Source organism: Symsagittifera roscoffensis, chromosome 6, assembly GCF_963678635.1.
Source record: "Symsagittifera roscoffensis chromosome 6, txSymRosc1.1, whole genome shotgun sequence".
Classification (NCBI taxonomy): domain Eukaryota; kingdom Metazoa; phylum Xenacoelomorpha; order Acoela; family Convolutidae; genus Symsagittifera; species Symsagittifera roscoffensis.
The window spans coordinates 40,645,639-40,661,044 of NC_087067.1; the positions used below are offsets into that span (position 1 = coordinate 40,645,639).

General features: G+C 31.9%; 1 protein-coding gene across 1 annotated transcript in view; it reads right to left on the reverse strand.

The window, feature by feature from the left end:
* LOC134848742 (potassium voltage-gated channel subfamily C member 1-like) overlaps positions 1-15,406 on the reverse strand; it is a 78,670-nt gene that overhangs the window by 61,447 nt on the left and 1,817 nt on the right. The window lies entirely within an intron of this gene.

Consider the following 15,406-nt stretch of genomic DNA (forward strand, 5'->3'; position numbering starts at 1 on the left):
GACAAAAACAATGTCAACAACAGAATGGGTAGTACACCCACACCGAGCACAAATAATCCGTTACTTTTGTTACGAAAGTCGGAAGAATTAACAACAATTAATTTACTACAAATGAAACAAAAGGTGTACGACCAATTAACGCCTTTTGTTTCATTTGTAGTAAGCTAACTATTTTTGTGTTTTTTTCTCGATCAAGTTTTGATGTATGTTAAACCATTTGAATTTTTAACTAAAAAACAAGGAAAAATTAAAAATAAATTGAACCAACGATTAATTTTGTTCTAATTCATGAGCTTTTGTAATTCATGGACTTTTGTAATTCGTGGTTTTTCATAATTCATGGGCATTTGAACTACTGATTTGAACATTTGACAAAAAATAAACACTTTTAGGAAAATCAATGTCCTGCCTGCTAGTCAGTAGGCAGTCTCGAGTCAGACTGAGAGTCTCCGACTGGTTAAGACTGAGACAGGGATATTTGTTGTTGCGCAATGAAAGTTTTTCTCATTATATCACTAATCAGTTAACAATTCTTTTCTTCTGATTTTAGTTCGCAAAAACCCAGACTTTATTATTAACCTACAATAATTCAAATATTAGTACATTTTTCATGCGCTAATACAGTTTTTAAATTAGTTGAGAAAGATTTACAAATAACTTATTTTTGTTTATTCAAAAATTTTAGTTTGAAGTATTTATTTTTCGTCGTTTTTCATTTAAAAAACGCAGTGAGGAAACAGTGCAGAAAAAAATTTTCAACGGAAACTTTACTGATTGTATTGAATTTATGTTATTGTCAAAAATTATGACGAAATAAAAAAACTTAATCCCAAACAGCAAGAAAATGTGGGTGAGCCATTTTTCATTTTCATCTAACTGTTACGACTTTCGAAACAAAATTAATGAATGTGCTCGGATTGGTTTTCTTTCTTCAGACAATTTTCGACTTTTTAACTAGCCATTTTTGACAAAAAAAAATTATATTATTCGAAAAGTTTTGTTGTCTTCAGCTTAAATTTGAAAAGATATTTCACCTGTGGTTATTTTTCGTAATCTATGGGGTTTAAAGATTGTCATTTTGAACAATTTAGGTCAATTAATGCGCGATATATTTCGAGCTACTAACTCGTAGGCGTAGTTTTAATCCGTCTTAGAAATTGTTCCAATTTCGTTTAAGGAAGTTTTTTCGCCATAATTGATTTGGTACTATGAGTGAAATCTATCATTTGGTGCTTTATATGGCGTGTGGGGTGATGATTTCACAAAATATCGCGTTTTTTTTATGTTTCATTTGATTTTATTACAATTAATTTTTTCATGTTTTTACTGCACCATAGACCTAAAAAAGCAGTCGGAAAATTAGGGCTTCGCCCTGATACAAGCAGTCTTGTTCCACATTTAGGCAGTACTACAGAAAAGTCAAAATCACTTTGATTCGTTTGTTTTATTACGGGATGCTAAGCATACTGTTCGCGTCAATATACTTATACTTCGAGAGAAACAAAAAACCCTACTGATCGTATAATTAGGTTGTTAGACATTAGCCTGAACATGATAAATCAAAACAGAACTTCAAGAAAAGCAAAAACTTAAAAAAGCTACAAATCAGCTATTTTTTTATTTCTAGCCAAATAATTTGTATTGAAGTCAAATTGATTTTTTTAACGCCAATTGAAAGACTTCAAAACTTTCTTATCAGAAACCTAAAACAATCCATTCCGCAAAATACATGAGTTTTCGCATTTAAAACAAAATTAAAAATGCAGCCGCCAAAAAAAAACAAGCTGAACAGATTTTGAATACAGTGACATCAGAGACATCTCAAAATGGACCTAATGGTGGTTTTCCTAGCAATAAACAATTACTCTAATTTCTGGTATAAAACATTGGATCTACTTAAAAATTACCCCCTTTTAAGAAAAGGGGGCAATTGTTAAGTGGATTAATATAACGCGTTTTCGACCGATCAGATTGCAGCAAAATTAGAAGTCTCAATACAAAGCTTTAGCGCTAATTTACTGGTTTTATTAACAGGGGTGGCAATTGTAAAGAAAACCCAAAACATTTTTTAATTTTCATCCGCCTTTAACATTTTGTATAATTTAAATTTTTGAAAAACGTTTGAGCATAGAAACAATTTTTGCTTCTTAAATAAGAAATTTCTTCGAAAATTTTGAACAGTGACTAAACCCAAAATGGTGAAAAAACGCCTCCAACCACCCAAAAAAAATTTTGTGCAACAACGCCTTACAAAAAAAAACAAAAAGACACTTCATATGGTTAAGTTGTAACCCATTTCAAAAAATATATTTATCCTATGTGAACGCTGAAACTAAAACATTGTCTACTTGTAGATTCAGTCTACTTGTAGATTAAAAGTGAATTTCAAACTGAGCAACATAGTTTCAAAATTTGAAACAAAGTGAAAGTTACGGTCAAGCTATTTGTGTCAATGGACTCGTGCTCAACCAAGCCAACCGTCAAACGATCAAAAAACAGCATGACTACCCCAAGTTACTTTAAATAAAAGAAGCTACTTTAGGCGTAACATATGTCGGTCAAATTGGTTTCACAAGCTTCTAATCGGCTAGGATTAACATTATGCAAGAGTGTAATATTCTGACTTACTTAGTTGATTAAAATGAAGCTGAAAGCAATTGGAGTTAATCTTTCATTCATTTCTAGCGACAAGATTGACTCACTTTTGAAAACCATTCTTATCAGAGGCGTTTCATAAACAGATCTTTTGACGAAACAAACCGTGAATTTGTATTTAAGTTCGGAATTAGATTCGGATTAAGCAAAACAAGATTGAAAGAAAGAAGACAGGTACCATTAGAGCACCTGCGTTTTTATGACAGTCTAATACACCGCAAAATGCCATGCAGTAAAGTGTGAAAGGAAAATAATAAGTAAAATACACTTTCAATTTGGCAATTGCAGCGATATAATTTATTCATAATTGTGGGGACAATCTTTTTCGGTCTGCAAAAAGTAACCTCGAAAAGGAAACGGACGGCATCGATAAATGAAAATCATTTGGCCGTTTTAATCTAAAAAATTTATATCAAAACAATCAAATAATGTGACGAGTCTTTTTTCTAGATTAACTACCACATAAAAATTAATTTTATTCCGATGAAAATTACATCAAACAGAAAAAATCCTCTGCTTCAATTTTGAGCGTGCCACCATGAAAGCAGAAATTATTCAAAATTATTTTGAATCAAAAATCAAGGTGGTTGTTAATCAAATAAAATAAGGAGATCACCTGCCGACAATGCTATTCATGTTTTTCAGATGATTATCTTGGCGTTCTTGGAAAAAAAACGTTGCAAGTTTTTTTACACAACCTTGGTAGAAATATATCCAACTTTCTCTTCCTGAGAAATTTTTGGAGGAAACACATTCTTCTTGCAAGATTCTAGCAGGACTATAAAGAAGTTTGAACCCCATTTGCAAAAAATATCAAAATTTTCAATTGTTTTTGAAATTGTGTCAATTTATTTTGTTATTTTGGGAATGTGCACTGCTTCTCTATAGCTTTTGCAAGTCTCTAGAAAACAATAAGCAAAATCTGGTATCTGTTATTTTTTTTTTCCAAAATAAGCAAACTATTTGCACGATGGCATAAAAATCAAAGTTTCTAACGATTATTGATCACTTTGAAAAAGTTAATTTAGCGGATTGAAATTTTTGGAAAATATCATTATTGAGGTTGTCAAAAAAGGTAATAGTCATCTAAATAAAAATTAAAGATATCGCAAATCGCTTGAATTCTTTGCTAAACGTCAGAAATTTTTTTCTACAAGAATCTTTCAAAAAAGATGCAAGTTTTTTGAATTCCGATTTTCAGATCAGGAAACCCATATCTTATACTATTCCAGCAAAATTTTGGCAAATGTTGCATTCTGTCATAAACATCTCACAAATCTCGCATTTCAAAAATCAAGGAAAATTGTTTAAGAGAAACCACTTCAACTAATCATGATCAAAACAATAGTTAAACCAAGCGGAGCATTGTTTTTATTTTCAAACAAAAGCTGCAAAAACACAATTCAAATTCAAAGAAACAGGAAAAAAAGAAAAAGATGCCGTAATTTTATCTGACAAAAATCGGCTTTAGTGTTAAAAATCATCTGTTTTGCAGCTGTGATTATTTGATTTGAAAATCAAAATACATCACAAAGAATTTTTACTGTATTAAATTTACACAATTGAATAAATAATTTTAGATAGTTTTTGTTCCGACTTTCATAACGAAAGTTAAGGAGCATTTGTGCTCGGGGTGCGTTTTTTCTTCAGACAAATTTCGACTTTTTAACTGGCCATTTTCGACGGGGAAAATTTTAAATTTCATTCAAAATTTATTATTGTCCTGAGCTTAAATTTGAAAAAATATTTTAGCTGTGATCATTTTTCGTGAAGTTATGGGGGTTTGAAAATTGCCATTTTGACCAATTTTGGACAATTAACGCACCATATATTTCGCGCTATTAAAGCGTTAGCGGAGATTTGATCCGTCTTAGAAGTCGTTCGAAATTGGTTCAAGGAAGCCTATATGCCATAATTGAATTGTTAATAGGAGCAAAATATGTCATTTTGTCAATATGGCGTATGGGGGGATGTTTTTACAAAAAATCTCAATTTAAAAAAAAAAATTATAGATCGATTTAATTTTTTCATGTTATTACTGCTCTTTAGACCTTAAAAGACAGTCGGAACATTCAGGGCTTCGCCCTGATACGAGTAGTCTTGTCTATATATAGTTTTGAAAACATTTTAGGTTCTAAGGATCCTCATAAACCAACGAACTCAATTTTACTAGATTCGCGAAAATTAATCGATGCAGCCAACAACTCTACTTGTCACAAAATGTAACAAATCATCCGAATCACGTAATAATAATTGATGGCACGCTGTAACAGAGAAGTATAGTAGTCCCCATGCGAGGCATGCAGTTTTCAAGAACTGCAAATTGATGAATCTCATCTAAAAAATTTTTTTTATGAATTTGGCTTCATCGGCTAGAAATCTTATACCACCCTGAGCCAAAAACAAAAATTAATTCATTGTTTAAGGCTGCAGTTTTTTACGAGAATTTTTACGAATTTAAAAAAAAATCACTGAGACTTTAAAAAAAATTTTGGATCAAACTTTGAGACAAACTCTCGAAAAAATCATTTTTTTTACCCTGGTACAAGTAGTATTGTTACGAGATAGATTGGTATTCCTGCAGATTTCTAAAAACATTCCCAAGAAAGTAAAACATTAAAATAAAGGCTTTTGCTCAACCATGCGAAAAAAGCACTACGTACCATGTGACTAAGACAAAACAGAGTGAACGCATTTGAGAAAATCCTTCATTTTCAGACCATATTTGTCCCCAGAGGAAAGACAAAGAAAGACAGACATTCTGTCCTCGATAAAAAAGACCAACAAGGGATGTTTTTTGGCTATTTGGTACAAGTTTACCTTGGTTAGAAATTGATTTGGAAGTCTATCTCAACACACAGGAATGTTATCTGCACGATCATAGAGATGATACTTTTAATAGCCTGGGGCAAAAAAGAACAAAAGAAAAACTAGCTAGGAGAGACTAATAAGAAGAAAAATAATGTATTTTGCCAGAGGGGTGGGACGTGTTATAGTTACTCTACTCCTGCTTTTCACAGATTTGAATGGTAAGCCGAATGACTAAAAAACACTGGATTTACAAGATGAAAATGTAATTGACTTAAATCAAAATCGTAATCTCTGTATTAGGGGTACTCGAAAATTCATACAAAAAGGTAATCGAAAAAGTTAACACGACACTGAATTTGACTTTAACTCGTGCGAAATCTGAAAATCTTAGATTTTTTAAACTTAGTTAAAAGCATTTTAAAAGTTAATGAAAAAAGTTGAGGTATTAATTTTGAGCACGCCGTTAAAATCTTAACAATTCGAGCCCATATTATTGAGATATTTTCATAAGTCTGGTCTTAAGTTGCACAAACTTATACTAGTTACTGGTTCCGTTGTCGATACTCCTAAATTTTATGGCCTTTCGCAATGACCTATTTTCTTTCGAAATTGCCTGAAATCAAAAATTTGAAGAAAAATGCAGACGGCTGATTCAATTTCATTTGAGTTGACAAATTTTCATGTTTGTCATACCGATGATTTCACGCCAAGGAACTTCTATGATTAAAAATTTGTCCACGCCCAAAATTCTACGCCTGAAAATTTGTTCTGCCCTGGAAAGTAATTGGCGACTTAAAGGAGGGTATGCTAAAATATATACAGACTAGAGTTCAAATAGTGAGTTGATTTCACAGTCTTTTGGCCAATTTCACGCATCGGAGGTATTTCTAAAATAACGTTGTAAACAATAGGCAGTTAAGGTTAACATGGTCCCGAAACCTTTCTCTAACCCGAAAATTTATTTATAAACTGAGCTCCAACCATAAAAGTTTAGTATATTTATTTCAAACAGACTATAATTTGATCCTCGGGATTTAAAGAGCCGAGCTAGTAAATAAATTTATTTAAAATGGTAACAAGTCAGATTAATCTAGACATTAACTGCCGATTTCTAGATTTGAAGTAGTAAATTAGACAAAATTTCAAATTTTATCATGTCTGAAGCAACTGTATTTCGTTATTTATATTTCAGCTACGTCACAAAAACCGAGGCTATTAAAGCGTTTGACAAATAAATCTACTCTAGAAACGCGCTAAAAAGTACACCAAATGGTTAGTTTAAGTAAACCGAAAAATGTATAAAAATGGGCGTCTTCATACCTCGATGGTTTTTATTGAAAAACTTCCGTTGATTAAATAGTTCAGTTTTGGTCCATAACACTAAAATGATTTCATTTAAAAAAATGAATTTCGAAAATTCTATTGAAATCATCGATTTGGTTCAATTAAGGGAGAAAATTATCGATATCCTTGCTTTATTGATTTGACTCCAATTAAACCTAAAATCCATTAAAAACCGCTTTTGATAAAAAATGGACTGCAGAAAACAAAAATTATAAACTAATGACAATTGGTTGCAGGGACAAGCTGTAGCCTTACAAAAAACAATTTTTGTATTTTAGCAGTTTTTAAGAGTACCTCAACTACAAATAAAATATTATAATAATTTCTGAAACAAACTTCGAAAACTCAAAATTTTTTTCCGAAATTTTTTTGTTAGTTTTTGTTTTCAAAAATTATAAAGCATATTGGTTTCTTATAAAAACATGTTGTTTAGGCAAAAACAATTCAATTTCAGTGTCTTTTTTCCAACTTTCGATAAGAAAGTAACGGAATATTTTTTCATCTTTGGGAATACGAACCTACAATTAATCCTAACATATGCGTGTTCAGTTACGCAATCAACCAATGGTCATTCAGAAATCAGAACAACCAAAATAATTTATTAAAAAGACTGTTCGTATCGGGACCAAGCCTGGAATGTTTTGATGCCCTTTAACCTATCTTCACAAAACTCCAATCTAACAAAACTAACTCCGAACAAAAGGGCTGAAAAGAATGAATTGAATGCTGCTGAAGCAAAAAAGTTGATTGACCGAACATAAAAAGAACAAGTAGCTATTGTATACAACAGGAGCGGGGGGCTTGGATTGAAATTTTCAACCAAATTTGAAGTTTTTACAGCATTTTATCAACTTTTGTACCACTCTTGGACTAAATTCCCCGGGATACAATTCCAACGGTTATCATTCCGTAAAAAACAATCAATTTTACAAAAACGATTTCCTTTTGCTGTTAAATTATCTTTTTAAACGCAATATCGAGAACAAAATTGAAAGTTTCTCATCTTAACAAGGTATTCGGAACAATATTTTTTCTATTTTATTTGGAATGATTTAACTTACCGCCCACATTTACCGCACACATCTGAAAATAGCGAGCATTACTTTTCTCAAAATGGCTAAACTGATAATTTTCAAAACCTGTATAGTGTTGCAAAAACGACCTACCGGTAAGATATTACTTTTCCGACTATTTTTGAAGAAAAAAATTGAATATTTGTGCTCGGTATGATTTTTTTCCCAGACAAGTTTTATTTTTTAACTAGTAATTTTTGAGAGTTTTTAAATAACATTCGAAAAATATTGTTGTCTTGAGCTCAAATTTAGAAAAAAAATCACGGGTGATCATTTTTCGTAAAATTATAAGTATTTAGCCATTTTCGGACCTTGATTGCGTGATATATTTCGTACTGTAAATGTTTTAGAGGTGATTTATTGTTCCGACTTTCGATACAAAAGTAACGGAATATTTGTGCTCGGGTGGGTTTTTTTTTCTTCAGACAAATTTCGACTTATTAACTAGCCATTTTGGACGGAGTTTTTTTATATCATTCAAAAGCCATTGTTATCCTGAGCTTAAATTTGAAAAGATATTTTACCTGTGATCATTTTGCGTAAAGTTATGAGGGTTTAGAGATTGCCATTTTGACCAATTTGGGACAATTAACGCGCGATATAATTCGCGCTATTAACGCGTAAGCGGAGATTTAATCCGTCTTATAAATCGTTCGAACGAAGCTTATTCGCCATAATTGATTTGTTACAAGGAGCGAAATTTAGCCATATTTTTATACTTTATATGGCGTGTGGCGGGATGATTTTTATAAAAAATTTCAAGTTTAAAAAAAAAATTTCGTTTTATTTTATTTCTTTTAATTTTTTATGTTATTAATGCTGCTCCATAAACCTTAAAAGGCAGTCGGAACATTCAGGGCTTCGCCCTGATACGAGCAGTCTTGTTTGGTTTCAGAAGTCGTTCCAATTTGTATTGAGACATGCTCTTTAACCTATTTACTACTTTGCTGTATGCAACTAGTCAAAAATGATGTGAAAAAAAAAACAGCCCAAATATGAATAGCTTCTTTTTCATCAAACATGGATACCAAAATTTGGACTGACTTGACTGCTTGTATCAATGCACAAGCTAATTTTTTACTGCTTCTAAGTCTATACAAGGCATTGAAAGCGCGCCTAACTTTTTCCTAATCTTTCCAACTCCGTTTTTTAGTCTACTTTCTACTGATAGCTACTGTGTTGGAACATACTATGTTACAGGTTTAATAGAAAGGTTTTTGGTGCAGCCGTGCTGGTAAAAATGTTTTCGGTAGTTTTTTAGTGTTTACTTTGGTATTTTCTGCGACAATCAACTTTAAGAGCTAATTGTCAGATGGGTTCGAGATATATAGATATATACCTCCAAGAAAAATCAGTTTTAACTTTTTGTGAAGAATTTATACTAATGATCCCCCACCTTGACAATGTACGATTCAATTAATTAAAATATTGACTAATCCGTTTTCAGTCACTTCTTGAAGCTTCACAGAAAAAATTTCAATGAATAGATGCAACCAAATCTACACCGAAAAGTTAACTTGCAGGCTTATCTTCTTTTAAACTTAGTTTGAGTGAAAAAACAGGCTTAAATAAAGACAAAGCAAAAAATGTTAGCTGGCAAATGTGTAATCAGTTTCCACGTATGCAATTTTAATTCGTCCCCATACACTCAACTTTTTTGAGAAAGTTACTTCAAAAAAAAAGAAAACTGGTCATTTATTTGAACCACTTACTACAGATTGAACATGCACACTTGGAAGGCACAAGAGAAAAGAGCAGAAAAACTGAGACTTGTTTGACGCGACTAAACACTTTGGAAAATTGCGGAAACGAAGTTATATGGCTATTTTAAACCGTTTGGTTTCTATTCAGCCGCTTTTACACACCTTTATTTGAGAAAGTACTGATGTTACAATAGTGGCGTATATTAAATAATTTAGCCATTCAAATAAGTCAAACGAATATCTCAACAAAAAAGTATTAAGAAAATGAAAAGTTGGCTAATCAGGGTAATCCAAACAAAGAAAAAAAACAAAGAACGAAAAATGGGCTAAAATGGGATAATAAATTATTCCATTTTTGGAGTCCAGTTTATTGTTCTGACTATCGTAACGAAACTAATTCTTCCGACTTTCGTAAGGAAAGTAACGGAATATTTGTGCTCGGGTGGGTTTTTTTTTCTTCTTTTTAACTAGCCATTTTTGACGGGATTTTTTAAATATCATTCGAAAACTAATGTTGTCCTGAGCTTAAATTTGAAAAGATATTTTACCTGTGATCATTTTTCTTAATTATATGGGGGTTTAAAGATTGCCATTTTGGCCAATTTGGGACAATTAACGCGCGATATAATTCGCGCTATTAACGCGTAAGCGAGATTTAATCCGTCTTAGAAATCGTTCCAAATTGGTTCAAGGAAGCTTATATGCCATGATTGATTTGTTAATAGGAACAAAATCTATCACTTTGTACTTAATAAGACGTGTGGGGGGACGTTTTCATAAACTTTCTTAAACTTTTTTCTTAAACTTTTTAAGTTTTTTAAAATTATATTTAGTATATTCCATAGACCTTAAAAGGCAGTCGGAACATTCAGGGCTGCGCCCTGATACGAGCAGCCTTGTTTTTAATCTGAAAAATATAGTGAAAATTCGATTATCAAAAACCACTCAGGGTTTAAAAAAACCCATGGTAGAACCTAATTATGAGAGAAGGCTTAAAATCTTGGCTTGAGATATTGTATAAATTCGAACTTCAAATTCAATTATCTTTTTTGAAAACAATGTAATATGAAGTTTTTTATTTATCAGAAAAAAATAATAAATGAAAGGATTAACTTCGAAATCTATTTATTGATTTGAAACAAGCGGCCCTTTGTCAGCACCCTTCCCCCAATTCTATAAAAAGATAAGTTTAAGAGATATTACGGATTAGCGTATAAGACTGAAGAAAAATCTGTTTTGGACATCGCAGTTTCCTTTTGGAACAAAAGCCGGCTCGAATTATTTTTACTTATCCGGAAATAAAGGAGGAAAACATTTCAATTGGAAGAAAAGAGATTTGGAATTAAAAGGTTGTGCTGTGCGTACAGGTCATATTTTTTATAAAATTAATGATTATTTATCATCCTTATGCGTCCCTTCCATTTTACAACAGAATTCCTATTTTCAAGCTACAGAAAAGGTTGCTTTAATTAGGTTAAAACAGCAAACTGATACTGATACTGATACACAGTCTAGAAAGTAATTTAATGGAAGTAAAGAAACCCGAGCCTTCAACACAGCCCTAACGTTTCTAGGATACTAATTAGATTAGGCTCTGTTTATTCTAACAATTTTTTTAATTGGGGAAATATTTACCGGTTTCTGAGCACGGAAATCAAGACCCAAAAGTAGAAACAAAATGGGGTGATCAAAAAGTGCTTCTGTTTTGACTTCTCAGATAGAGTGAACTTTGTTAAGCTAGTTAATTTTGATTCAACTTTCCAATTTTTAATTCAATTACGTACGCGCCACGCTCAAAAAAAAATCATCGAAACTCATTTGTTTTTCAAAAATCAATTAACCATTGATATGATTAAGTTAGGAACAAACAATCAAATTAGTTTGAAACCTAAATTAGTGGAAAAATAACTTTTTTGAAAAAAGCATGATATTCAAGGATTAGTTTTTATCATGCGGGTCAATTATAACCATCAGCACGATACTATAAAATCAGCATGATATTATAAAATCAGCACGTATCTTTTATTCGCAAAAAAAAACAGACAGCAAAAAATAAACAGAAAGTCTGAGAACAGAAAACAGATTTTCAAAGTCTGAGATGATACATACATAGTTTGAGTTTTGTTTTGAAGCGATCCGAAGTCTCAGATATTTGGTAGTTGAAATTCTAAAGTTTCACTCTTAATTTTTGAGGCATGCCTGAGTAAAAATCCTCCACAACAGCCAACGGTTTATCTCTACAGGTCTGTCACAAGGAAGTAAAATTGCAAATCGTACTTCTTAGTAAAATTAAACTTGGTAGTATGAAATTCTATGAGGGTATCGAAAGCTTCTATGTTTCCCTCGAACGCCTTGCATCCAAAGGTAGCAGCGGGCGTTTGATAGATATGAATTAATAAGGTTTCGTATCTGTGTTATATGTTTAGATCCTACACAAAATGAGATCTATTGAAACCACGAGTATCGATGCAATTCACAGCAGAAGAAACATAACTTTCTTTTGTGATTCGGTTTTTGGCCAAGCAACCAGCTCTACCTCTTTGCTTAAATTGCTCGTCTTTTAGTGAAGGAAACCTTTTCAAATTAAATTTTTTCAGGCAAAATTCCACCAATTTGTTTATTTTTTTGGCAAGTCCATAGACAGAACATTTAACAAAAACTTCCGGTGACTTAAAAACTTCCATTTGACAAAAACCTCTAACAACCTCAAAACCGCGCTGCCGGATAACCGAAATGATCTAACAATTGTGCTATTTTTACTCAGATAAAACTCGATCTGAAAATAGTCGTGTTTGATCCCAAGTCATGAAATTTTTGACAGCCAACTATTGTATTTGAGTGAATTATAACAGCACGTCTAGTTTATAACAGCAAGTCTCAGATATTTGGTAGTTGAAATTCTAAAGTTTCACTCTTAATTTTTGAGGCATGCCTGAGTAAAAATCCTCCACAACAGCCAACGGTTTATCTCTACAGGTCTGTCACAAGGAAGTAAAATTGCAAATCGTACTTCTTAGTAAAATTAAACTTGGTAGTATGAAATTCTATGAGGGTATCGAAAGCTTCTATGTTTCCCTCGAACGCCTTGCATCCAAAGGTAGCAGCGGGCGTTTGATAGATATGAATTAATAAGGTTTCGTATCTGTGTTATATGTTTAGATCCTACACAAAATGAGATCTATTGAAACCACGAGTATCGATGCAATTCACAGCAGAAGAAACATAACTTTCTTTTGTGATTCGGTTTTTGGCCAAGCAACCAGCTCTACCTCTTTGCTTAAATTGCTCGTCTTTTAGTGAAGGAAACCTTTTCAAATTAAATTTTTTCAGGCAAAATTCCACCAATTTGTTTATTTTTTTGGCAAGTCCATAGACAGAACATTTAACAAAAACTTCCGGTGACTTAAAAACTTCCATTTGACAAAAACCTCTAACAACCTCAAAACCGCGCTGCCGGATAACCGAAATGATCTAACAATTGTGCTATTTTTACTCAGATAAAACTCGATCTGAAAATAGTCGTGTTTGATCCCAAGTCATGAAATTTTTGACAGCCAACTATTGTATTTGAGTGAATTATAACAGCACGTCTAGTTTTTTTGGTAGTCAATAAACAACTATTCTGTATTCAGAAGAGGAGAACTCGCTGAATGGAAATGGTCAATGAGAGGCGTAAACTTGAGGAAAAGTGCCAAAATCTTTATTTTTAGAAAATATCAATAAAAACGAAAACATCATTCGAGAACGTCGAAATTGTTCGCGGAAAGACAGTGTGCGAGGACAAACTCTCACTTGACCTCTAGCTTCAGGTCTACAACAGCCCGACAGACTACGGCTGCAATAATGGCTCCACGTGAAGTATCTAGATGCAAAACAACGGCCTTGAGCCCCCAGCAAAAATAGTTTTGCTCAATAAAAAACCATAGTCTGAAATGTGAGGAGATAATACAAATGGACTATCCTTCTAAAGGATTCTTAAGTCCTACTGATATGATAGCTCCTCTGCGATTCGCAGGAACCTCATTAAAAAAAATTAGAAACTACTAGTATATGTTAGAATAAAAAGTAACATAAAAAAGGAAGCAGAAACTCGATGAGAAAAGGCTATGGATTTTCGGTTTTCTTATCTGATGGAAGACGTAGGCTGATCATAAGCTGACTTCTCAAAATTCAAAATTAAAATATGTATTGAGACGCAGAGAAGTTCAGAAGTTCTGTTATTAATTGGAAAGTTGTTTTTTTTCCAATTTCTGGGTATGGCTTCAAAATTTCAAATCTTTCCACAAAGTTCAATTTTTATCTCATTTTTCAATTTTGGTTTGTTTAAAAAAAATTGACGGCAAGAGAAAGGGTTTTGTTTGACTAATATTCTTTCTCCAAAGAATAAATTGAAGTTTTGTTTCCGACTTAGTGCTATTTAAAAAACTATCTTTTGCTTTGTTTTGAGCTACTAAGTTCGCCGTATGTTTAAATATTTATTGTCAAGTCCTGACTCATTCGCGTTTGAATCCCTCTGCATTTTGATTTTGAGCAGTTGTAACTTTGTACGAATTTTTGTACGAATTTTTCTGAGTCTTAGGATGCGAGAGTTTTTTCAGTTTCGCCTCGTAGGACTTTTTTCTATGAAAAAACGTTTTGCCACAAAACAAGTGTTCTGCCAAGTTCTCTAACTTTAGAAATTATCAATTAAAGGAACATTTTATTAGACAAAGTCGAATTTGTTTTCGGAAAGACAGTCAGCAAAAACAGAGTAACGACTCCCGTGTTTAGAAATTTAGAAATAATTAGTACATGTTAGTTTTGAAAAAGTAACATCAAAAAGGTGGCACAGAGATCATTCAGTGAAAGAGTTATATATATATATATATATATATATATATATATATATATATATATATATATATATATATATATAATTTTCTATTTTCTACAAATGATACAGAAATTTGAAATTTTTAGTCGTTCATTATTTTCTTGATAAGATCTAAACTCAAGTTATGTGCTAAGTTGAGATATAATTAGTTTCAACAAAATTTTTTTTATATATCAGTAGACATTTCAACTATTTAAGTTCTCGTGTAAATTGGTCACATTCAATTTTTTTTCGCCAGTTTAGTCCGCTTCTACTTATCTATAGGCGCTTCTACAATAATATTTGAAATGCTCAACGTATAAAGTCGAAACTTACGAGCGAAACATGTTAATTTGGAACTTAAACTAAAATCCAAATTTTTTTTTATTAATTATGTAATGTTTCCTAAATTGAGAAATAAAAAAAAACCTTATCGTTTTGAAATTTAGTTTTATTGGCTTATGAATTTTTGGCGCTCGCTCTTAGCTCCAAATCAAATATTTATTGGCGCTGCTTTGAGAATAATTTTGCTTTTAAAAAAACGCTTCAAAACGAGAGAAAAAATAAACTGTCTCGCTTTAGGCTGACACTCTCGTTTTAAACGTCTCGCTTTAGGCATTCTTTTCATATTTTTTTGATTGAAGCTTGGGTAGTTTTTGGATAGAAATTTTGGCCAAGAATAATTTGAAAAAAAAATTATTGACTTTGGAAACGCCTACCAAAAAAAATAATAAAAAAGAAGTACAAGAAAACTGAAAATTTTTTTAAAAAAAAGCAAACAGAACTATGAGAGATGCCGCTAAAAAGACATGACTAGTAAAACATTGAAAATCCTGCCGCAAAAAGTTCAAAGAACAAAATATTGATAAAATGATAACACAAATGAAAAAATATATTGATGAAGAGAGAAAAAATTTTACTTGCGTTTTCAAAGATAATCTATTGTCAATTTGTCAACAAAAGCTTGC